Source organism: Barbus barbus (assembly GCF_936440315.1).
Source record: "Barbus barbus genome assembly, chromosome: 24".
NCBI classification, from domain to species: Eukaryota; Metazoa; Chordata; class Actinopteri; order Cypriniformes; family Cyprinidae; genus Barbus; species Barbus barbus.
The window spans coordinates 10,102,217-10,128,424 of NC_136752.1; the positions used below are offsets into that span (position 1 = coordinate 10,102,217).

The 26,208-nt window shown below is 41.9% G+C and overlaps 1 long non-coding RNA gene across 2 annotated transcripts; it reads right to left on the reverse strand.

The window, feature by feature from the left end:
• Positions 1-16,262: 16,262 nt before the first annotated feature.
• Positions 16,263-24,591, reverse strand: LOC306844036. 2 transcript variants are annotated; one of them, XR_013781890.1, is made up of 5 exons: positions 24,446-24,591; positions 21,846-22,171; positions 18,857-20,388; positions 18,482-18,595; positions 16,263-18,264 (listed from the first exon to the last, which is right to left on the reverse strand). It is a non-coding gene; the product is annotated as an uncharacterized lncRNA (long non-coding RNA). The 2 variants fall into 2 exon arrangements; XR_013781891.1 differs by lacking the exon at positions 21,846-22,171 and having other exon boundaries at positions 24,446-24,565.
• Between the last annotated feature and the right edge of the window lie 1,617 nt (positions 24,592-26,208).

Below are 26,208 nucleotides of genomic sequence, written 5' to 3' on the forward strand. Positions count from 1 at the left end.
ATGTAAGAGATTATGAAGACAGTGGCTAAATTGTTAAGCGCATATATTCTTGTAAACTATCATTGTATGGGAAAGAATAAAGCAATAATCGTGACTCATGATTTATCAGTCAGAGTAGCATATTTTGAGACCAAAAATATCTCATAGTTTTGTGATGTAGTACAAATGTGTACATAATCCTTTCTTACCCTTTTCATTTGGCATGAATGAAAAATTGCTATTATTTAACATGCATAAATAGAGGAAAATTCGGGTAAAAGGGGCCATTTAAAGCGGACATAACACACAGTTTCACCCAATCTCATGTTAATCTTGAGCACTTATAGAGTAGTATTGCTACCTGGTCTCATGGCATAAACATACTTTCTCCGAAGAGTCTTAAAAAAAGACAGATACAGCTCTACTGGTTCTCTCCAAAAACAATCGAGCTCCTGCAGGCGTGACATGGACGGAGCAAAAGAGTCACGAGTATGTGCAGCTTCGTTGTCACATGATCCTTCAGAAATCATTCTAATATACTGAATTGGTGCTCAAAAAAACATTTCTTATTATTAATGTTGGGAACTTAATATTTACATAGTAATATTTATATTTTATTAACATAATATAAAAATGGAAAAGGATGCATTTAATTGAAATGGATATTTTCTTGTCTTTACAGTCGATTTCAGTCAATTTAATGCATCCATGCACCATGAAAGTGTAAATGTCTAAAAATAATTGCAATTTTTCTATTTCATGGCAATTTAAAAATAAAAGAAAGAGTTATGTAAAACACACATCATTCATCTTCCCCGAGCAATAGCAGTTTAATATAACCATTAAAGTTACATGGTTTTATTCGCCTCATTGTATTGTCTGTTCTTATGTCACAGCATGTCATAGATTAATATCAGTATGGTTTTCATTGTCATATAGTAATCCAAATCAGAAATGATCTGTGTCAATAATAATTATCATGCAACATTTATAAATAATCAGAGAACAAGAACACACAACCTCATGTACACATAATCCAACCCATTAACATTGAATATCAGGTAATAAAACGTATTTTGGTCAAAAGCACTTTAAATGAATACTCTGGATCATAAATCAAATAATCAATGGTACGTATCTGACATTTAATTCTTCCGTTCTGATGAATTTGGGAAATTTAGCGGTATTACGTGCGTCACAGGATGTCCAATTTCCACTCCATGCGAGGCGTTATGAGAAAAAAAAAAATCATAAAATAAATAAAAAAACGCATGTCCTTTATCCTCTGCTTTCCTCCGCTGTCCTCCACTCATAATTGTCCTATATACCGGCATAGTTTCCATTCCAATGCAAGTTTGATGCTACTGATTTAAAAACGACACCGAGGTGGTGTATATGTCTTCCTGTTTATTATGCCCTTATCTCACTTCAGAAAAAAAAACCTGTCATGTCTGAGCATGCCTGTCATGCCTCTACCACAAGGGTCAGCTGATATCCTGTGACCTCCCTGTAACTTCCTGTCTAGGCCTTGGCCACAAATGTTTATACTGTTTCACCTGAAACATAAGCTGATACCTTTTGCAGACTTCTCTCCACTTACACACATTTACATGAAGGTGATGCATCTGTCCTGGTCCACTAAGCCATTTCCACGGGAATGTCAACTTTATACCTAGAGAGAGATCAAGTGAATTTCATTTGTTGTGTCCTCAGTGTTCTATATAAGTATAAGCATTCTTGCAAAACTCATTGCATACTTACATACGAACATATTTTACAGGAAGTGGAAAAGGAAGTTTATACACCAGTCACTGCACATCACTCCAGTACTAAAATAAGTATGCAGTTGTGTAAGCAGTTGTTTGTGGGTATCCACCTTTGCCCCATGACATTTTGCCCGAAGTATGGGAATAACTTCCGTAAAACTATAAACAGTCAGTGTCTGCCAATAAACTTGTTTACAGGTTCTCTCTAAAGGTCCTTGCACACTGAATCCGAAATTTTCATATGTTTTTTTATTTCTGTTTTTTTATCCTAAAAATTTTTCAGAACCTTGCACACTGAGTCAGATGCATATTAATTAATCCCTTGCGAAACAATTAGCAAAACTATACAAACTGGAGTCTTCAAGCAGTGAGGATGATTTTGTTGTCTTCTCTCTTCTTAAAAAGAGAAAAAGAAAGAGGAAATATTGTGACCATCCAATCTTGATATAGCGTAGAGAGGTATCAAGGTATCAATTATCAAGGAGCTGCGAGATTATAGATACTGGTGCCACATATTAAAAAGAAGAGCACCAATTTCCGTGAACTCAGTGTGCAAGGACCTATACAGTGCTTTGAGCTGTGAGACGAAGAGGATCAACTTGTCAGACGCCATTCAAGATTTTGGCAATCTGAATTTTAAAAACACCTCTCAAAATGCTTGCTACGGATGTGAAAAATGTGGGAAGTCCAACCTTATACAATTTTTTTATGATGGACACAAAGTTCGGAGGCAGTGTGTAAACGTGATTGACACAACGTGAGGTATATTACTTTTTTTAACTTGCAAAATTTTGGATGAAAATTTCGGATTCATTGTGCAAAAAGATTAAGAATGCAATAATAAACATTTGCAAAAAAAAAAAAAAAAAAGAAAGAAAAAAAGGGTACAGTGAGGTGCATTTTCCTCATTCCTCAAACATTTAACAAAATTAAAAGTTAAAATTAACAAATGACTGTTAGCACACCATGAACAACCCCAAAAGCTCAAATAAATGAGTCTTTCAGCGGGAATATTGTGAACATGTTAAATATTATTGTAAAGTAATATGTAATGCTGGTTTCACACTGCAACCGTGAGTGTTTCATCATGAGCAATGTGCTTTTTTTTTTCAGCGTGCATGTTAACAAATGAGTGCATTCACACCGGGAATAGCACATGAGCATCAAGCAGGAGCGTTGTGTGAGGAGCATTAAAGAGATGGTTTCGCCAAGTCTTTTTTTGTTGCGCTGCTCACGCACATATAAAGCGATAGCACATTTTTGATGGACAAATACTATATAATTTCCCACAAAAAGGGCTTAAAATGCACAGAATAAGAATGTCCAGTGTTTTAACAAGAATGGGAATATGTCAGAAAAGACACACTGTCACATTTAAACTTGTTTTTAATTATTCAGTTAGGGTTAAAGTATGGTGTATTATATATATATAGATAGAGAGAGAGATAGAGAGAGAGATAGATAGATAGATAGAGAAAGAGAAAGAGAGAGAGAGAGAGATATAGATAGATAAACATTGTAAACTCAAAGTATGACTCTATATTACATAATCAGAGTTTTAGTTGTTTCTCATTTACAGAGCATGTTCTAGACATTCGGAGGCGTTTGGGTGCGTCAACGGCACTCCCACTCTTTTAAGCAGTGTTCGACAGAACAAGTTTATATTTAGAATACGTTGCAATCACTCCAGAACAGATGACGACACCTCACACACCTGCATAGCTGTGGGATCCGCTTTGAAACTGCAACATTAATTGGTTTAACTGCAGGTGAGTGACGATTCTGCTGAACAATGAACAATGAGGATAGTATTTTGCTACCTGTCTTGACTGGCAAACTAGTGTTTAGGGCATGTTACAGTTATGGAGGTCAAAAGGTCTAGGCAACCCTAAAAATGCTTCTATTGTGAATGCTCTTGTGAGTCTGCAGATGCAGTAACGATGTAGTTATGTTGACGTGAAGCTGATGCGAAGCTCAAGCTTATATGTCAGGGGTTGGCAACTTTGGCCCTTGACGGGCTCTGTCCTGCAGAGTTTAGTTCCAACCCTAAACATACACACCTGCCTGTAGCTTTCTAGTGATCTTAAAGACATGAGCTGGTTCAGGTGGCTTTGATTAGGGTTGGAGCTAAAGTCTGCAGGACAGTGGCCCTCCAGGATCGAAGTTGCCCAGCCCTGTTATACGTGAATGTTGCAAATAAATTGTATAAAAGTAAAACAATACTTTTGGATTTAACTATTTTTAGAGTTTACCACAAAAAAAATGCTGTTCCTCCTATAGTAAGTAATACAGACCCTCACATCTCCCTATAGTGAGACAATACGCTTGTTTGAGATGAGTAAAATCTGTGCAGAATTGATCACCGGTCATCACCACAAGATGCATGCCGGTTAGAAAAGTGTCTGAGTTACGTCTGACTTGTTTTGATGTCATGCTGACATGTACCAAAAAACTCGCAACAGCGAGGCGGCTGTGTCGGATTGCTTTATGTACTTCTCAGAAATATACTTAAAATGACATTTAAGTAGACTTGACTTATACTTAGAAAAACTCTAAATATATGTGATCTATACTTGTGCGCCGAGAATCCGTGTTTTCATTGTTTTATGGTAGGGGGGCGCTAGTACACATCTTCTGTAGAGAATTTCCTAAAAAAACAACAACAACACAAGTGAAGAAGAAACCAAAACAACAGATGCTTCCATGTGTTAAAACAACATCAAAACTGTGTAACATTATGCAATAAAATGTCGACCAATAAAGAGGTTATAATGACTGTCAAGCTTTGGGGTGTTGATCGACTCCATCTACGTTTTTATAATCGTTCTGAATCCAATTCATAGTCTTTTTCAGCTTTTTGTACAAAATGTTGTTTATTTATTTTTTATTTATTTATGAAATTTACCCACATTCAAGTGTTTTAAAAAAGAATGCATGAAACTAGAATGAGATGTTTTCGTTTACAAGCAGATACCCTGTTCTCTCTTTTGATGTATCTTCAGATATTCATACTACAAAATATATACAAATTAATACCTAAATAGGGACATAGTCGTATACTTAAAGTATGATGTAAAGTTCACTTACAGAAAACTTACGAGTATACTTGCGGTATAAAACTACTAATCCAGTAGTTTACTGAGACTATACTTCAAAGTGTACTAAAAATGCTACTACAAGTATCTAATTAGTAAACTATCAGTATACCTATAAGTTCACTTTTAGTATAGTTGCAGTGCAAGCTAAAAATTTTGATGTATACTTGTTGTGTACTCAAAGTTTATTGCTGTTATACTTAAAGTATACTTAAAAGTATACATTTATATACTATAAAGTGGGCCAATTTAGTCTCAAGGAGCATTGAAATAGTACACTTACAAGCATACTACTAGTGCACTGATATTTGTATACTTACTACATAAAGTATACTTAAAAATATACTTGAACTTTACTTAAGTATACATAATAAAATAAACTTGAAGTATACTACTTTTCGGTAAGGGTAGTTTATCAAAAGAATCGGTTTGGGGAAAGGAATCAGACTGCCCATCAGTGGAAGGGGTGTTGACTGTCTTGACTGTAATGTTGTACTCCAGGCCTGGGAGAATAGTACCAATGTCCCCCTGCCGGGAAAGGTACATGCTAATGTATGCATGGGAGTGCATGGAGAATTGAGTCTTTCAACAGTTCTTCCAGGAAATGAGAGGTAAACATTGATCCCTTACAATTTGCTTACAGGGCATGGAGTTGAAGTTGCCACTCCCAATCTGTTGGATAAGGCTGTTAAGCATTAGGATCTGGCAAGTTCCTATGTTAGGATTTTATTTGTTGAAAATTATCAAGTTTACATTTATTGGGCTGATAATGCAATGAATGAAAATGATTTAATAATGCACATAACTCCATATTTTCATCATTTTTTCATCATACACAAATCACAAACATTTACGTACAATTTGTCCAAAATTCTGTCATTTGTCCTTATATCAAATGAACATGGTGTATTTTCGATTGGCCCTAAACTGATAACTTCTCGGAAATATGCAAAAAATAAATTACAATAATATGCAAAAAATTTATTATAATAATAATAAAAAATAAATAAAAAATTAATAAATAAAAATAAAAATGGGGGGAGGGTAGAGAAAGAGGTGTAAGTCTATAAGGCAGTGGAGTGGGTGAAGAAAGGGGTGCAATGAGAGAGAAGAAGAAGAGTGGAACAATTATAAAAACATGAGCAGAGAGGAAGATGTGAGAAAAGAGGAGACGAGATGAGAGGGAGAAGAGATGTGTAGAGAGGAGGGCATTGGTGTAGTGGAAAGAGCAAAAGCAGAAACTGTAAGAAGACATGGACAGCAGGGTGGAAGGAGAAGTAGAAGGTGCAGACTAATTTCAAATGAAATCAGAATTACCCTAATTGACCATAGAAATCATGGCCTCTCCTTTAGAGAATTGCTTTACTATGATTGTTGATGGTACAAATTTTTAGTCCTCCTAGCACAACTTCTGTTATTTACTGTAAATGAGAATTCAGAAAATCTGAATTTGACATTTTAGATCATTCAGGTGGACAATCAAGAATATTTTGAATGGAACAGCAGCACTGTTGACATGATGGTCCAGAACAATATCACCAGCCACAAAGGAAGAGGCCTGTGGAGATGTTGAGACAGGAGCTTTTCAAGCATGGATTCAACCTTCTCACATTTTTCCCCCTATGATGCAAGCACAGCAAATTTGTAGTGTAGATAAAATGCAATGAAATTCTCTTCCAGATGTAAATGAAAGGCAAGATCAATAATTCAGTATAATTCATGTATACAGCAAACACACACTGTTTGTTTGCAGTTCTTGCTGCTAAAGTTGGCACAAACAGATTTAAAGGTTTAAAGTTTAAAGGCGCAATTAGTTATTTTCTCATGAGTGATAGCAGGTACTGAATAACAATTTTATTTTATTTAGATATACACAACATATATAAAACATTTTAATAAATATATAAAACAATTGCAATAAACATGTATTTTCGCTGGCATATTTGTGCATCTACAGCTGAATGTGTTTTACAATCAATAGAGAACACACCTACAGATTTGATGTTAATATTTACTTTTAAAAAATGCATTACGAGAAAAAAAATTGCAGTGCTTCATTTTGCAGGAAAGTTGAACTGTTTGGTTAAGATAATTTTGTATTTGGATGGCTGTGCTAACTGTTTTGAGAACAAGTACACTGCATTGGAGAAAAGTGTCAAATCGATTGAGAAAAACTGTAACAGTCTTTTAAAATAATAAAAGTTCAAGTTTAAGTTGAGCTTTATTGTCATTCCGCTACATGTGGGGACATACAGTGGAACGAAATGTCGTGCCTCGCAGGACCACGGTGCTACATAAATACAGACATACAGCAATGAAGTAAAAAACACTATAAACCTATACACAACTAACCTACTGACAGATTTAACTATAAGTATACTATATATAAGTATTACCCTATACAAACTAAAAGAATAAAGGATAAAAAAATACAAACTATACGAATGCTTCACATAAATATTTACCCTATACAAACTAAAAAAATAGAGGATAAAAAATACAAACTATACGAATGCTTCACAAATACTGTACATGTGCAAAGAGAGACATTTGAGTCAGCAGCTGGTTGGGGAACAGTGCGGGATGATTTGTAGTGCATGAGCATGTAAACATACATATATTGCTGAGTCTTTTGTGGGATTGTGTACACGCAGCAGTGTGTGTAAAGTGTCCATAGTGCACATAGTGTAAAGTGTCCATAGTGCACATAGAGGAGAGTGTGGTACTACAGGTGGTTTGTACAGGCCCACTCACCTGTGTGTACCACACTTCGGATTGCAAATGGGGGTCCATGTTTCAGGAGGTAGGGGTTTCAGAGGGGGGCGGGGTGATTTGAGTTCAGGGCTCTCACAGCCTGGGGGAAAAAGCTGTTGAGCAGTCTGGCGGAGCGGGCTCTGATGCTCCGGTACCGTCTTCCTGATGGTAGGAGCTGGAAGAGACTGTGGGAGGGATGGGTGGAGTCCTTCACGATGCTGTTGGCTTTGCTGGAGCATCGTGTAAGGAAAATGTCCAGGATGGAGGGGAGAGGGGCACCGATGATCTTTGCAGCTGTGTTCACTGTCCGCTGGAGGGTCTTGCGGTCAGCAGCACTGCAGTTCCCGTACCAGACAGTGATGCAGCTGGTCAGCACACTCTCAATGGTGCCTCTGTAGAATGTGGTGAGGATGGGTGGAGGGAGACTTGCTCTTTTCAGCCGGCGGAGGAAGTGTAGGTGCTGTTGTGCCTTTTTGGAGAGTGACATGCATGGTGTTGGTGGTCCAGGTGAGATCCTCTGTGATGTGCACCCCCAGGAATTTAGTGCTGCTGACTCTCTCCACAGTCAAGCTGTCAATGGTCAGTGGGGGGTGGTCAACGGAGTTTCTTCTGAAGTCCATCACAACCTCCTTTGTCTTCTCCACATTGAGGGACAGATTGTTTGTGCCACACCACTCAGCCAGCTGTGCCACTTCCTCTCTGTAGTGTGTTTCATCGTTGTTGCTGATGAGACCTACCACTGTTGTGTCATCAGCAAACTTGATGATGTGGTTGGAGCTGAACTTGGCAGTACAGTCATGGGTCAGCAGTGTGAAGAGCAGCGGGCTGAGCACACAGCCTTGTGGGGCACCTGTGCTCAGTGTGATAGTGCTCGAGGTGTTGTTGCCGACACGGACTGACTGAGGTCTTCCAGTTAGAAAGTCCAGGATCTAGTTACACAGGGAATTGTTAAGGCCCAGCAGGTTTAGTTTATTTATGAGCTGTTGTGGGCTTATTGTGTTGAATGCCGAGCTGAAGTCAATGAACAGCATTCTAACATAGGAGTCTTTATTTTCTAGGTGGGTAAGAGCCAGGTGGAGGGTGGAGGAAATTGCATTGTCCGTAGAGCGGTTTGGACGGTATGCAAACTGGAGCGGGTCGAGTGTGTTGGGGAGGCTGGTTTTGATGTTGTGCATGACTAGCCTCTCAAAGCACTTCATCATGATTGGAGTCAGTGCTATGGGATGGTAGACATTGAGACAGGACACAGGTGATTTCTTTGGTAGCGGTATGATTGTTGTGGATTTGAGACATGTGGGGACGACAGCCTGGCTCAGCGAGGTGTTGAAGATATCTGTTAGGACATCTGTCAGCTGTGCAGCACAGTCTCTCAGAACACGGCCAGGTATGTTGTTAGGACCTGCAGCCTTGCGTGGGTTAATCCTAGATAGGGTCTTCCTTATGTCGGCTGGAGACAGACAGAGCGCCCGGTCGTTGGGAGGTGTGGGCGGTTTTTGTGCAGGTGTGTCATTCTGCATTTCAAACCGTGAATAAAAGTGGTTGAGTGCATCGGGGAGGGATGTATCCTCATCACAGGCCTGTGGTGGGGGCTTGTATTCAGTGATGGTCTGAATGGCTTGCCACAGGCTCCGTGTGTCTCTGCTGTCTGTGAAGTGGTTGTTGATTTTTTTGGGCATATGACCGTTTTGCATTTTTGATGCCACAGGACAGATTGGCTCTTGCTGTTTTGAGGGCTGCTTTGTCTCCTGATCTGAATGCTTCATCTCTGGTCTTTAGCAGCCCACGAACCTCTGCTGTCATCCATGGCTTCTGGTTTGCACGTGTGGTGATGGTCTTGGTGACTGTCACTGTCACGGTTCACTAATTCATTGTTTCCTTCTCGTCTCGTGTCATTGTTGATGTGTGTGTGTGTGTAGGTGCGTGTGGGCGTGACCGGGCCATTACCGCTGATCAGCGCTACAGCTGAGTCTCGTTGGCAGCGCCAGCTGCAGCTCATCAACACACCTATATATACTCACCAGTTTCTTCCCTCCCTTGTCAGATTGTTGTTTGATGTCTTCGCGTGCTGTCTCTGGATCTATGTTCCGGTTTGGTGTTCCTGATCATTGCTGCTGTCTTGTTCGTGAGTCGGAGTTCCGTTCAGTGTTGCTGTGTTCCTCGTTCTGTGTCTGGATTACATCACTACTCACCAGCGGATTATCTCTTCACCACCATTCTTCGGTCCAGTTCGTCGAGGTCCCTGCGCCACTCATTGTTACTCAATAAAGAGACTGATCACTCGCAGTATTGCTTCCTCCATTATTGTTCGTGACAGTCACATCATCAGTGCACTTTTTGATGTAAGCAGTCACAGTTTCAGTGTACTCATTCAGGTCTGTGTGGTTGTTGTAGGTGGCTGCCTCTTTAAACATGTTCCAGTCTGTGTCCTGGAAGCAGTCCTGCAGTGCTGAGGTGGCATTGTCTGGCCATACTGTGATCTGCTTCTGAACCGGTTTGGTGAGTTTGAGAAGTGGTCTGTATGCTGGGATTAGCATAACAGAGATGTGGTCCGAGTACCCGAGGTGGGGGCGGGGTACAGCCTTGTAGGCGTTCTTTACTGTTGTGTAAACAAAGTCCAGTGTGTTGTTTCCCCTTGTTGCTAAGTTCACATGTTGGTAGAACTTTGGCAAAACTGTCTATAAGTTTGCGTGGTTGAAGTCACCGGCTATGATGAAAAAGCCGTCGGGGTTATTTGTTTGTTGTTCACTGATGGCGCTGTACAGTTCACGAAGCGCGCCCTTACTGTTTGCACACGGGGGGGATGTAAACCGCTACAATAACAATGGCCGTGAACTCCCGCGGTAGATAGAACGGTCGACACTTCACAACCATAAACTCCACCAGCGATGAACAGTGTTTTGATAATACCGCAGCATTGTTACACCAGTCTTTGTTGATATACACACACAAGCCACCTCCGCGGGTCTTACCAGATAGTGATGAATCTCTGTCCGCTCGGAAGTTGGTTAGCCCGTGCAGTTGAATGGTGGAGTCTGGGATGTTGTCGTTTAGCCATGTTTCGGTGAGAACAAACACACAACAGTCCCTTGCCTCATGCTGTGTAGACCGACTGAGTTGAATTAAGTCCAGTTTGTTTTCCAGAGAGCAAACGTTTGAGAGCATGAGTGTTGGAAGAGCTGGTCTTATGGGGTTAGCTCTTAGCCTAGCTCGTATACCTCCGCGCTTACCGCGCTTCCGTCCTCTCTCACACCGCTTGCGACGCTGCCTTGTGCAGGTAGCGTCAGTAGGCGAGGCCGCGGTCTCGAGGTCCGGCTCCAGCAGTAAACAAAGGCCTCGTAGCTTCTCAGTAACCGCCGGCGAGAGTTGATGTTCGTATGCGTTGCTGATATCCAAAAGACTTTGGCGATCATAGATGAGTTCTGGGGTGATTTCCTTAAGAGTTAGCGGTAAACTGCCACTATTTGGAGACGAACAGATGACCCGGAGTAGCCGCTGCGTCTGACCGCGCCGCCATCTTGGATCTAGGTTGGCACAAAAGATTCTCTACAAAATGTAACTTTTAGGGGTTGAATATAAACGTCTCGGGTTTATGAAGGGAATGAGACGCTGCGTCGAACGCTACGGGGAACGCCTTCAGCGTGACCGCGCTCTGAACCAGAGTGTAAAAATGTCCAATGAAAGGGCGAGACGTCATAGGCGGGTGACGTCACTGACCGGAAAGCATATAAGCACTTGCGGTGGAGCCGGCGTTTGCTTCCAGGAATGAAGCAATCGCTCGCAGGGATACAGGAAGTATGGCCTAGAGACGCAGCGTCTCGTTCCCTTCAGGGAACCAGGGTTACATACGTAACCCGAGACGTTCCCTTCCAGGAACTCGAGCTGCGTCGAACGCTACGGTGAACGAGATGCCAACGCCACCAGACTTCCAAATACCTGCCCTGTGTGTATCACTAGGAGCACAACGAGGGCGAGAGAACAGAAGAGCCGGGAATGGCCAGAGATCAAGACCGTAGAACCGGACAAAGGTGAGGGGCGTGGACCAACCCGCAGCATTGCAGATGTCCTGCATCGAAACCCCTGCCAGAAAGGCCTTGGAGGCCGCCATACTCCTAGTTGAATGGGCCTTAAGCCCCAGAGGCGAAGGGATGCCTGAAGATTCATAGGCGAAGGAAATAGTATCCACAATCCACCTGCTAAGGGTCTGCCTAGAAGCAGGCAGACCCCGCTTAGGAGGACCGAAGCAAACTAGCAATTGGTCCGTCCTTCTCCACAGCAGCTCTGTGGACGTATGCGTCCAGTGCTCGCACTGGACACACACAGTTATGCTTCCGCTGGTCAGGCTCCCGAAAGGGAGGAGGACTGAGGGCTTGCAGCACGACAGGCCGTGGTATAGAAGAGGGGATCTAGGAAATAACCCGCTCGAGGGTAGAAAAACGCTTTGGCCCGACCAGGGGCAAAGACGAGATAAGAAGGGGCCATGAAGGCCCTACAAATCCCCACTCTCTTAAGAGACCACAGCCAGGTCCCCGTAGGGACACGTCGTACAGGAGGCCTCAGCCTCAGCGCACCGTGGAGGAAACATGTAACCAGGGGGTGTCGACCCACTGTAAGGCCACCTTCAGGGTGGAGTGAGTTACCCCTGCGGAGAAACGGGCCTGCAGGACCTGCAGCACTGTACCAAACGGGCAGTTAACTGGGTCAAGGTGGCGGTCTCCGCACCAAGAAGTGAAATATTTTCACTTCAGGGCATACAGTTTCCTCGTAGAGGGAGCTCTGGATTGGAAGATGGTCTCAGCAACCTCGGTTGAGAGACCGGAAGCTATGAGCTGCGCCCCCTCAGAGGCCAGAACTTCCACACGTAATGCGCGCAACAGCGAGCTCTCACTCAAAGGGGGAAGAACCGCACACGCGGGCTTCCACGAGCGAGAGCGCTAGATCTGGGGAATGCAGGAGGAGATGGGGCGAACCCGTCTCCAACCTGTTCGCCAGATCCCTGTTGCCATCCAGAACTCCCGGGAGCAGAGCGATCGGGGAAAAACCGTACAGACGAAGCCTCGGCCAGGTCTGTACCAAGGGTCCAGTCCAAAGGAGCTGGAGGAACTAGAGGGGCATAAGCGCTGACTCTCGAGTCGCACAGCCAAAAACCTCCATATCTGCTTCACCACCTCGGGGTGAAGCATCCATTCCCCGGGCCTCAGCCCCTGCCTCGACAGGATGTCTGCTCCCACATTGAGATACCCAGGGATATCGATGGCTCTGAGCGAGCGAAGTTTGCCCTGGAACCACACAAGGATCTGGTGCGCCAGCTTGTACAAGGGGCGCGAACGCAGACCTCCCTGGTGGTTGATGTAAGAGACCACCGCTGTGCTGTCGGTGCGCACCAACACATGGTGATCTCTTAGGTCCGGGAGAAAGTGCTTGAGTGCACTAAACACGGCCAACATTTCCATGGCGACCGCTCCATAGACCGCGGACAGGGTGGCCACTCATGACCGCTCCCCAACCGGTGAGGGATGCGTCCGTCGACTGATGAGTGTAAGCACCCTGAACTTCAGTCACATGACTGAGCAGTTCAACTGACGCAGATCTACCATCCTTCCTTGGAATAATAAAGTACCGGCTGTAGAACCCGGGCTCTCTTCCGTGAGGAGGGACCACGTCGATGGCCTCCTTCCTCAGGAGAGTGTCTACTTCCTGTTCCATGATCAGAGCCTGCTGGGGGCCCACGCACGTGGGAATCACCCCGTTGAAAGGCGGTGGCGGAGCGCCGAACTGAATACAAAAGGCCTTTCTCTACAGTACGCAGGACCCAATGAGATCCATTTGGCAGTAGTTTCCACGCTGCCTAAATGGTCTACTAAGGGAACCAGTCTCTCGAGACTGGCCTCTGATGTTCCCAGAGCTGCTGGCACGGTGCCCTGAAGCGGAGGACCGGCAGGAGACGGCCGAACCAGGAGCTCTAGGGACCCCTGCAGGGGTGGCGAGCTTCTCAGCTCCGCTACACTTCGGGGCGGAAGAAACTGAGAACACCGCTCGCTGGAGCCAGCTGCGCCCTGGAACTCTGGCAGGGTTGGCAGACTGCTCTCCCGAGGGCACTGGGGGAGACGGACACCCGATCTGCCCCAGAGGGGTCTGCCCTCGTAAGTCCTGGGCACAGCACCAGGACTGCCTCAGCCTCAGCCTCCTAATGAACGACGGTCCTCAGACCCGCGTCATTCCTAGGAAGACCAGGCTGAAGAACCAGACCCTGCAAGGCAGGACCCAAAGAGACACATCGGCAGTAGTTCCCACGCTGCCCGATGGTCTCCTAAGGGAACCAGTCTCTCGAGACTGGCCTCTGGCGTGCCTAGAGCTGCTAGCTCGGTGCCCTGAAGCGGAGGACCGGCAGGAGACGGCCGAACCATAAGCTCTAGAGACCCCCGCAGGGGTGGCGAGCTTCTCAGCTCCGCTACACTTCGGGGCGGAAGAAACTGAGAACATTGCTCGCCGGAGCCAGCTGCGCCCTGGAACTCTGGCAGGGTTGGCAGACTGATCTCCCACCCCCGTAGGCTTCTTGGCCGAGAAACCCCTTAGACTTAAGAACGGTCCGCAGATCCGGCTTAGCCTTAGAGGTCCCCGACCCAGAGCGTTAGCTGCCACGGCCCCACCTCGGTGGGGTGCGAGTAGCCACGCTCTGTTTTGCGCCTCTCTAAATTTCTGTTTTGCGCCTCTCTAAATTTCTTATATTTCAATCAAGTTGAGCCCCAATCCCTCATCCAGCTCTCTAAGCAGGTACGTCAGCTTGGTGCGCCTGCAACACTCTCTTTCTTTTTTCTTTTTTTTTTCCGGTGTGCAGACACGCACCAGCCTGACCTGCAGCCGCGAGCCTTCAGAGACAACGCCACGCAAGGGGACAGATAGCTCGCGAGCGTCTGTTCCACCCGGGGCATCGCTCTGATATGAATGAGAATACATAACGCACGCGTCGCCTCGGCAACGCGCGCTGCGATCCCCGCACTCACACTTGCCGCCGTGCCTCAGCAGCGGCGGGAATGTGAGATGTACAGCGTATGAGAAACACAATCAGCCCCCTTTTTTTTTTTTAGAGCTGACTGCGCGCCATTCACATTATTAATATGCTTGTGCAAGCACTGTTTCATTGACGCGTCCACCTCCTCGGAGGAGGACAGGTCTAGGGAAGGGAAGAGGATAGGGGCTCGCCCGCCTTCTTACAGTGTTAGTGAAACTCACTCCTCTTCTTTTTTTTTTTTTTTTAAAGAGAGCCTTCAGAGAGCAGGCATAAGAATTGAAAAAGCTCACAAACGGGCAGTCAGCTCCCTCGAGAGCTGAATCTGCGCGCTCTGCTCTCAAGCAGACCACACACAGACTGCGTGTATCCCAAGCAGTGATATAATGTGCGCAGGGAGGAACACACAGCCCGGAATGCGATCTGCTATCGCCCCAGTGCTTGCACATATTGCTGGAGCCTATTCAAGTGATTGTGCAGGACAAACAACACTAAATAAGACTCACAACATGCAAAGACCATACACACAGACAGAGAAGCGGTTGCTGAATGACGAAAAGCAAACGCCGGCTCCACCGCACGTGCTTATATGCTTTCCGGTCAGTGACGTCACCCGCCTATGACGTCTCGCCCTTTCATTGGACATTTTTACACTCTGGTTCAGAGCGCGGTCACGCTGAAGGCGTTCCCCGTAGCGTTGCTCGAGTTCCTGGAAGGGAACAATTATTGCATATGTGGGACAGTTTACAGGCAGTAGGCAATTAAGGTCACAGTTAACTATAACTAGGCTATAATTAGACACTGAAGAGACCTTTTACTCACTCTGAAAAACACCAGATGATGTCCAGGGTTCCTGACCTGGACTGCAGATGTGGCCAGTGCAATAAACTGCAGTGTTTGTAATATAAGATGCCTAAGACAGTGCTACAGGGAGACAGAAAGGACAGCTGATCATCCTTGCAGTGACAAAACATGTATGTGCAAGTGCCTTGGTGGAAGTGTGGAGTGACATCTCACAGCAAGGACTGGCAAGTCATGAGGATACTTAAAACAGCTGGTGGACACACAAGATGCTCAAGCTGGCCCCCTGGAACTCACATGTCTGAAAACATTGATGCAAAGTTTCAAATCTTTATTAACAAACCACATATTTGAAGGCTGAACAACTACATTCTTGCCTAAAAGACTCTTAAAACTATGTTCCGTGTCACAACAAAAGTAGTTTTTGTAAATCTCCAAACCTCATAGGGTCATGGAAATACACCACTATCTGTAAGATAATGCCTTCTTTAAAAACTGCCCTTATATAATATAACAGCTCCTGCCAAATCAGTTAATAGATTCTCACACATATGCATCTATGCCAGTCTGCCACCACTCCTCCGAAGTTAAAAATGCAATGACCACTTCCTATCTGATGCACATACACCACCTACTCACCCATTAATCCATCATGACGCTGAGGGGATTGAAAGGGTTGTAAACATGTAAACTCACTTATCTACAGAGACTTCACTGGATTACTTATACTTTTTTGTGCTTTGTCTGATCACAAGTGGTCACAGGAAAAGTATTTGACATTCTTGTTACTATTAGGCTTAGATGTCAGACAGGGGAAAATTTGATGATACAGGTTATATGTGAGCAGATCTGATTTTTTTTCGGTCCAAACTGCAGTCACTGTTGCTAGCATATCTTTAGTGGAGATAAGGATGACCCGCCCACTGTAAGTGTTATCCATTTAGTTGTGCTTGGTTGAGTTCTGTTTCACTACCTTTAGTCCCAGTGTCCTTAGCTTTGCTATAGTTTTTCTCCTGTTCCAAGTTACAGAGTGTTTTGTTTTTAATAAATATATGCTGCTTACACCAAGATCTTATGCTGCCACGCGATTACTGTAATTACAAAATGACAACAAGTGATGTTCTACTTGAAGTTGTTCTTGGAATGAAGTTGGAATGCTTTTTACAAGTTGGTATATTGTAATTATGGTAAATACGATATGGCGTGACGCTCGATTTACACTTGGTATTAAGATATGTTTTGGTTGACCGTATCACAAGTGGACAATGGAGACACATACCAATTTACACCTAGCATTTTAATCCATTCTGTCCACTTTCGTCAACTTCTGACCAGATTACCCCCTGTAGTGTTGATTATGTCAAGAGAAGGATAAATGGATGGCTCTCTCTGTCAGCATCAAAACACAAGCGGGAGGGCTAAAGGTGTCGCGCTCTAATATTACGTCTGCTTGTACTTACTGCTCTTGTTTCTTTTTTGTGTTATTAGAAAATAATACTTCTGATTCGGCCTGTCAAAGTTTAAATCCTGTCTGATCCGCATCCTTGTACGTCTCTAATGATTACACATGTATTAGGTCAGTAGGCAGAGAGTAGGCAGCCTTTTGTGGCTGCTCAAACGCATTCGACCACAACAGCTTCTACACTACCAGCGCAATCCGGTCGAATGCGATTTCGACTACTTCTGGAAGTGGTTGAAAGTGGACAATCTCAAAACGTTTCACACCCCGTTTACACCTGTATTTAGCGTTGTCCACTTGTGATCCGATCGACCAAACGCATCTTAATACCAAGTGTAAACAGGGCCTTAGTCTCAAATCTTATTTCAAAGGAGCAGGCAATCCTGCTCCTGGATGGCCACTGTCCTGCAGAGTTTAGCTCCAACCCTATTTAAAAACATCTGAACCAGCTAATCAAGGTCTTCAGGCTTACTAGCCTTGCATCACAATGTCCATTCTATCCATCCTAAATAGTATGTGAGATTAGAATAAGTGTGTCCCAAAGTATAGTATGTTGAAAAGAGTTGAAAAAAAGTCCCCGGATGCTCTACTATTTCAGGAAGATTGTTGAAGTGTGGATCCGTGCACAGTGCACTCTAATGTCTACTATTGCCCACAATCTGTTGCACTCTGGCAATAGGATTCAGTTCAGAACTACAAACACGAATAAAATGTGTTAAAAAACAATTAAGTAGAGATGTTTAGATAATGGGGTTTGATTTACTAATAATCAACATTTAACCTAGTAAAAAATATTTATTTAATGTTATCTGGGTTATATTTAATCTGCAACAATGATTAGAATGTTTATAAACACCTATTTGGCTATTAACTTTCAAATGCATCAATAGGCAAAAAAAAAAAAGAGCAGAATTTTCCACATAAAGAACTATGGCTACTTTTCTCTCCAATACAGTAGGAAGTTAAATGAAATGAAATATGGAGGATGTTAAATGTGACAAGATGATTGACATGCCAGTTTATAGTGACAGAGTGGTCTGTTAAAGATGCAATTGTATGATGTGATAGTATGTCCCAAATCTTGCCTATTCTTCTACTACACACTTAGAAGTGTGTAATTTTTCCTCACCAAAAGAGTACATACTTTAAGGGAGTAGTATAAGTAGGCACACTGGGATACAGCACGAAACTTCCAGGCAAGTGTTTTGGAGTGGGTTAAAGTTAAAGTCTGCTGAACACTGGCCCTCAAGGAGCAGGATTGGACATCCCTCGCTTCACTTTGCGAACAGCTGATTGGTCCAGTATTGGTTTGCGATTTCTTACCCAGAAAAAAACTGGCTTCAGAGCAGGTTAGCTGTGTAGCATCACGATAAACACAGTACAAACCAATCCATTTTCTTCAGCCTGAAAAAATAAATAAATTAATGTTTAAAGAGTAAACAGGCTTCAGGTCACTCATGAGAGTGATATACAAATCTGCACATACATATATTAAATTTGCTTTTATAAAGTGTATTTTCATATAAATTTGAAAAAATTCAGGGGTACATTTGATGGACACTTCAAGGAAGTAATTTTATTGTTTATGGTCAAGTGACCATCTGATCAATGGAAGCCTCACCTTGCAACTTGCAGGACTTAAAGGAGCTGCTGCTAATGTATTGGTGCCAAAAACCACAGGACACGTTCAGAGGTCTTAATGAAGTCCAGAGCTGTTTGGCAACATGAAGGGGATCTACACAATATTAGAAAGGTTGTTTTAATGTTGTGGCTGATCAGTGTGTGTATATATTAATATACTTCCATACATAAATCAAGTATTTATTGTGAACATATATGGTCGCAACATATATCCTATTCATAGACAAATTCTAGTATAGTGTACACTGATTGGCCAAATGCATACAAAACACTGGTTACCTGGTATTTTTAAAAAGGCCATGTAAAAATATTTACTCCATGAACATGGAAAACAGTGATAACAACATTTAGCTACCTGTTGTCTGCAACCTTGTGTTCTTTTCTCAGCCTCAACGATATGTGACACTGCAAGTTGTCGTAGGAGATTTAGACAGATTTTCATGCCCTTTCAGTTCTGTAAATTCCATCTTCATTATCATGTAACCAATGACACAACAAAAACAGCTCAGATCATGACATCCTCCATTCACCATTTGTTGATGTTTGTAAATGCCGTGAATAAAGACGCCACTGTCGGCTGCATCAGAGTTCCCGCTGCCGGTGTGAATTGCAACCAGCAAAACGGCCCAAGGGAGAAACTGGTTCCTGGCCAATTTCCAGCAGTCCAGGTCATGCTGGCTTTGTTCCTAGAACTACCTGGTGCGAAAGCCCCTTTACTCCTCTACAGAGGAGGGGCTCGAGTGGTGACGCTTTCCCTCTGGGCCTGTCTATGATCCTTGAATCGAGATAGGCCTGGACCATTGGAGTTTTGAGGGGTGGCTCTAGAATGGTGCGGTATAAATTTTGTAAAAACTTTGTAAAAGTTAGTCTTCACCTCTTCGCCACTGTCTCAACAGAAGTTCCGAAAAGCTCAAATAGTGATACTGGTGCACTGAGTAAGAAATTACTTTCTTTCTGCCCAGTGTCAGCCAGATTAAACCACAGATGTCTTTCCGCAGATGTTTTTCAATAGCCATCATTGCCACCATTGAACGGCCAATAGCGGCAGCAGTTTGCTTGGTAGTCTACAGAACTAAATCCATGGCATGACGCAACTCGGCCACCATGTCAGGGGAAAGAACCTGGCCTTCATCCCGCTGTTTTAGCAGGTCAGCCTGTTAGGCTTGTAACACTGCCATAGTATGCCAGGAACTCAGTTCTCCACCATCCTGACCTGGAGCCGCATATGTTCTGCCATTTAATTATGATGTGGTACGCAGCGGTTTAGATGGCAGAGTGGGAGTCTTCAGTGTCAATGTTTCTCCCGCTGAAAGATAGCCCGCGAGCGTCCCTTCAACGGGGGGCATCAATACACACCGATGCTTGCGCATCCCCTTCACATTCACATAATTCACGATATGGAAGAGATGAACACAAGATGAAAAAGGTTTCTTCCATGATTTCTCCAACTCAGCATGAACATAAGGAAGAAACAGGTTTCCCATCCCACAGTTTTGGAATAAAACTTGGATAAAGGAAGAATAAACTTTGGTGTTATAAGACAACATTTGACTGTAGTAAAACTTGTGATCGGAGTCCTTTAGATGACTTTACATATTATTACATGCTACCATGTAAGCATTTTCTCACAATTTTTCTAGGGTCAAATTCATAGCTCTCAATTCATATAGGACCAGATCAGATGTGGCCAAGAATAACTTTCATTTAAAATATATCTTGTATCAGTAGAACAGTCACAGTGCATGGTTTGCCGATGCTCTGGCTTGGCCTAAATTCCACCTCATGCGGCCCCCTCAGTAATCAGGTTTTAAATGCTTTAAATTATGACGTCATTTCCTGTATCTCTTCAAGCGTGGGTTGTTTCTTTGTGTCCTGAATTTTTTTTCCCTGTGAAAACAAAGGTCAGTGAATACCCATCCTCCCACTACTAATCAGATAAAGCAAAATCATAAAAAAGCTCAATTTAATGCTTCAGTATGAATGAGATCATTGCCACTGAATGATACCAGGAGTCCATTTGAATCTGAAACAGACATATTTTCTGTAAATTGCATGCCATTGATGGTTATAGACATCAGAAAAGACCAAAGTTTTTCACAATATGATTGTATTAAAAGCATTACATTTGAGCCGGTTTTAGAAATGACAGGGATTAAAACGTGAATTACAGTGTCAATGCAGCACTTTTGGTGAGAAATGTTATCAGTCATCAAAATGATGAAATGAAAGACTTTGAGAATCAGTGGTAAAACAAACCAATAAGACCAGATGTTCCTTTATGAAAATGTTAGAGCAAGGATGATAACAATGAATTTATTCACTTCATATATACTTTTTTAGAATGATCACCCAAATGTGGTTACTAAAGCAACATAAAAGTAGTCTATTTAATTTGTGTGGTATTCTCAAAGTCTTCTCTACCAATGGAATAACTTTGTGTGCTCAAGAATAAAATGTATTTACTTGAAATCTTGTACTAGGCGTACTGCTCCCAATTGCACATCTTTATTCTTTAATCTTTATTAAATGTAATTTTGTTCATTTGAGTGCTGTTAAATGTCATCTTTTCAACAGCAAAATTCCCTCAAAACGACCACCTACACAGTTTTGTATCATATTCCAAATGAGGAAATTATTATAACGTAGCCAAAGATATTTTCTAAGGAACAATAAAGAAAATAATTACTTTACCTCTCGAGTATTTGAGAGATCAGAAGACTAAAATTTCCCTGTACTCTCCTTTTTCAAAGTGTACCTCAGGGTTCTGTCCTTGGTCCTCTACATTTGATTATCTACCTGCTGTCTCTGTCACTATGCCATTGATACTCTGATACTCATGAAAGTTTCGCAAAATAGACCCTGCTAATGGACCACAAATGTTTATTTTCTATAACATTTGCTTCTATGACTGATTACAGACTTCAAAACATTCAAAACAACAGTCCTAGTCCACTCTTCTCCCAAAGGCCAAATAAATAAATTTATAATATTACCAGGGTCTATCTACATGCAGAACAACTAAACATTCTGAAAATACATAATATTTTAAGAGTTTGTTTTACTGAAAATGACCAAAATACAGATTTTTCCAATATTGCAGTGTACATAATGAAACAACAACAGTTTAATTTTAACAGACAGGCTACGGACATGGGTAAAGATGGCAACTTGAAGCCTCAATGTTTTCAAGCAGGTCGTCAGTCATGGAGCTTTAATCTAGGACGTTTTTGTGTAGCTGAGTCATTATGACCCTGACATGGTTTGTTTACAGGGGAAAGCAGAGGAAGTCACAGCTATGTAAGCAGTGGCTTTCATGGAAAATTATTATTTTTTTCTTCACTCACTCTCTGTAAAGAAGCACATTTGAAAAGGATCCCTCCGTCTTTGGCACATAGGGGAAGCCCGCATCTTTCATGGGGGTTGTAGGTGTTGGGAACCAGTCTGTCTTTCCAAAAACGAGTGGGTGTTTTTGTAGTTCAGTGATAACTTACTGATGGTGCCGATCATGGTGGAGGGGGCTGTTATGCTATCGCTCCCCTCTGAAGCATAATTCTCGGGCCATGCAGCGATCGGGACTCCCCCATCTGAGTCAGTTAAGGCCTGTGGTCCATTTATGTACCTGCACCTGAAACCTGATGAAGCTCAGATGTCCTCCATGAGACTTCTGTGCCTGCAAATGCAGCGGAAGGTTTCTGTATTGTTTTACAGTATAATATATATGCTGCTTTATGTCTCTGTGCGTGGGTTGACCCGTCGCACTTTATACACATGCTCCACGCTGAAGTCAAGCAAACCTGTAGGGCTAGTCATTTAACTTTTGATAAAACATTATTATAGCCAAAACTGTTAATTGTTGTTGAAATGACACCACAATGGTGACAGCAATACATCTGAAATAAGGATAAAAAAAATGTCTGGGTAATTAAGTGGCCTTAACTACTACATACTTGCATTTAAATTAATCATTTTGTCCAATGCCCTTGTTGTGCACATACATGTCTTTACATTGCACTTATATTACCTGCTTGTAATTACATCTGCAATTAATTTCTGTAACTACATTCACAATTACACGTCTGACCCATTCCTTACACCTTAACCCAACCTTAAACCTACCAGTGCTACCAAACCTGTCCCTAATCTTAACCGTATCCCACCTTATAGAAACAAATGTGTTTTACAATCCAATATGAACACAATAAGTACATTGCACTTATTTTTTTGATGTAAGTACATAGTAGTTAAGGCCACCTAATATAAACTGGGACCAAAGTCTGAAATAGGCATATACTATAATAATAATAGGTTTAATAAATAGATACCGAGACAGTTTTAAAGTGTCGCTCATACAACAAAAAGAAAAAAAGATGATGATGTTGAAACATTCTTACGCCGCTTGAAACAGCTTACAGTCGATCTGTCATTTAGCACTCCAGATGACAGATTTATAGCAACCAAATGACTAATTGTAGCAGTGAGACTTCACATCTGAATCAAACAATAGGAGTAATATATTTTATTTTCTTCCCAGTTTTCATTTATCTGTGTAAAACAATTATAGATCTACAACCATTATATAGTTGTTATTTTTTCAGCCGGTTTCCTGTAAACTTTCTAAAGGTGTTTAAGTCTGGTAAATGTTTGTGTTTGGTAAATAACAGCTCTCCCCCTGTTTCCCTGCACACGTGTGCATGAGAGATCGACGCTGGCCTTGTGGCATCTCCCTCCCGCGGCACAGTCATTTGAAGAGCTCGTAAATATCAGAGCCCATCGCAGATGACATCATAGATAACCTTCAGGGGACTTCACTGACATTCGAGATTAGCTAGGGTGAGCATTCTCAAAGACAACAGAGAAAGGAAGGAAATGTTTTGAGATCAGATGAGGTCATGTCTCTGAAAGGACTTTGAATGATAGGCAACTTTCACTTATATAAAACATCTAATATAAAAAATCCTTTCTGTTCAAAACAGTCTTGTTTGTTATCATGTACAGGGCGGAAGTTTTTGTGAAGCCTTAAATCCTGGTATTGTTGTAGCCTGTCAACTGTCAGGCTAAACAAATATAATGCCCTTTGGTTAACTGAACATGTGTCACAACAAGGATACAAAGTTTTCTCCACTTGTTTTGACAGGAAGATGTATTTACCTAATTTATTTAATCAGTAGGCCTATCAGTCATCTCTTATATGTAGTAGATTGGTAAGATGCCCCCTTATAGCAATGTGGATTTAATTTAAATTGTAACATATTTAGATATAAGTTTAGCATGTGCATGATGATGATGATGTGATAAATGTGAAAGAAATCAAGGAAATAAATAGAAACATTTAGTTCTTATAGCGGTTAAAATGTAAAATTATTCAAAGAGTATGCTACCCTACTGCTGCTAAACTATTATAGAATGTGGGTGCTTCTCAAACAAAAGGATGAATCCTACATGAGGATGTGCCCTTCCAAGTCCAGTCCTTCTGAGGCTATATATATATCTTGTATACAGGCTTGTGAATATAGACATTTAATTGTCCATATTTTGATAGAAGATGTGTCATAGTAGCAACACTGTGAATGCGTACTGAATGGTTTTGCTCAATTAGCCATTCGATTAGGTTTTAATTCATATCTAAGATTTTTTAAATGTATGTCCAACTCATGGAATTATAGTGTAATAAGCCCATAAATTGCAATAAATATTAAATAAATAACAACATTAGTAACAACATGCCTATAACATGTCATTTTGCATTTAACCTGTCAGGAAATTCCAAACAATATTTCTATTTCAGTTCAGTGAACACAGTGACCTGCAATTAGCTTAAGAAAACATTTTCTCTTTTTAAACATTTGCAGTGATAAAAGCTGTGATTCATAAAGTTTCAGAATTCATAATTGCTAAATTATATGTCATGAGAAACACATCGGAATTGATCATAGTTTCAGCCTACCTGGTTATAAATAGCACAACAAAAGCTGGGCAGAATACAACTGACGAGAATACCTCAAACAACAGAACAGACTGTACGGCTGCAGAAACATGTTCCTCAATAACACCATATTATGAACTGATCAGCAGAATAGCTTGCATGGGTGTAGTTTATCTCCGGCAGTGAAAAACACGTTGAACCAGTTCTACATTTTCCATAAACATTTAGAGATAATGAAAATCTATTGCCTCACACACTTCAAGAAGAGGTGATCACCAAGTTTAGGTGTCAATTCCAGTTACAAGCAAAGGAGGGAGGTTCAGACAAATGGTTTGGAACAGAAACAACTAATGTTGCACAACAGATATTATCAAGTAGCTTACCATTTATTTTTCCCAGCACATGAAATATCTATTTTGCAATTGTGTAAATTGCATAAGGCATGAAATGTATGATGTCTGTTTGTTAGGCTGGGTGTGTGAACAAATCGAGACTGGCATGCAGTTATGACAAACTTTGATGACAAAATCATTTTGGAAAATTTAAATTGCGTAAATTATGCACTGGTGAAAAAATATCTCAATGATTTAAGTATAAGCGTTGGCACCTGAGATGGCCCACGTTGAAAATTAGCTAATTTCGGCATTTTTTTCCCCCTTGCAATTGTGATATTAATTTCTTACGCAGTTTGGACTTTTCTTCTTAAAATTGCAAGTAAACAAGAAAAAAGTCAGAATTGTGACTTAAAGGTGCTCTGTGTAATATTTAGGAGGATCTATAGACAGAAATGCAATATAATATACATAACTACGTTTTCAGAGGAGTATAAAGACCTTACTTAATGTATCGTTATGTTTTTATTACCTTAGATTGAGCAATTTCTATATATACCGTGGGTCCCCTTACATGGAAGTCGCCACCATGTTTCTATAGTAACCTAACCGGACAAACTGCTCCACAGAGCGCGTTTCGTCACTTGTGTTTCGTTTTGTTGTTCTTGCGAAAAACATTGACACAAGGATGAACAAGTAACAGTAATATTCGCAATGACATCGGTTTACTGAATAATTAAGTAAATATAATTCCTTAATTTACCTTTGTAAAGAAACCTCATTGCTCTCTGCGGTTTCAGACGAAGGCATCTTAGCCCTGTATCGGCCACCGTAGCTTGTCTAAAGGGAGGGGTGAGCAGGGGACTGAGCCGTTGGTTGCAATTCGCAACCTCAACCGCTAGATACCGCGAAAATCTACACACTGCACCTTTAAAGGTATGCAATCACCTTTATTTATTAATTTTATCCCATGGTCAAAACAAGCTTTTAAAGGTGTCTGGATCATCCATTTTTCAAATGCATCTTTTATCATGTAAACATATTTTTGCTACTTAAGTGACATTGCTGTTGGTTCTTCGTGTTGCTTTGCGACATATTCAACTAATCTATGATGAAATTATCACCCGACAATAGCCTATGATACTACAAAATTCACCTGCTAAAACAGAACATTTACCTGCATTTGGCCCTTGGTATGTATGCTAAGAGTTAAGTCAGCCTGTACATTAGGCTTTATCAGTGCGCTAAATGCAATAATTATTTTAACCCCAACTTGACGTGGCACCTTAAGTTTTACTGAGAATTACGTAACAATTAGGCTGCCTCAAGGAGGGTTAGGGTTAGTCCACAGTGAGTATAGTGGACCTTTTTCACAGACTGTGTTGGCACATTTCAACTGTCATCAGCATCGTAAATATTTTAATTTCATCGTACGTATTTTACATTTTTAAC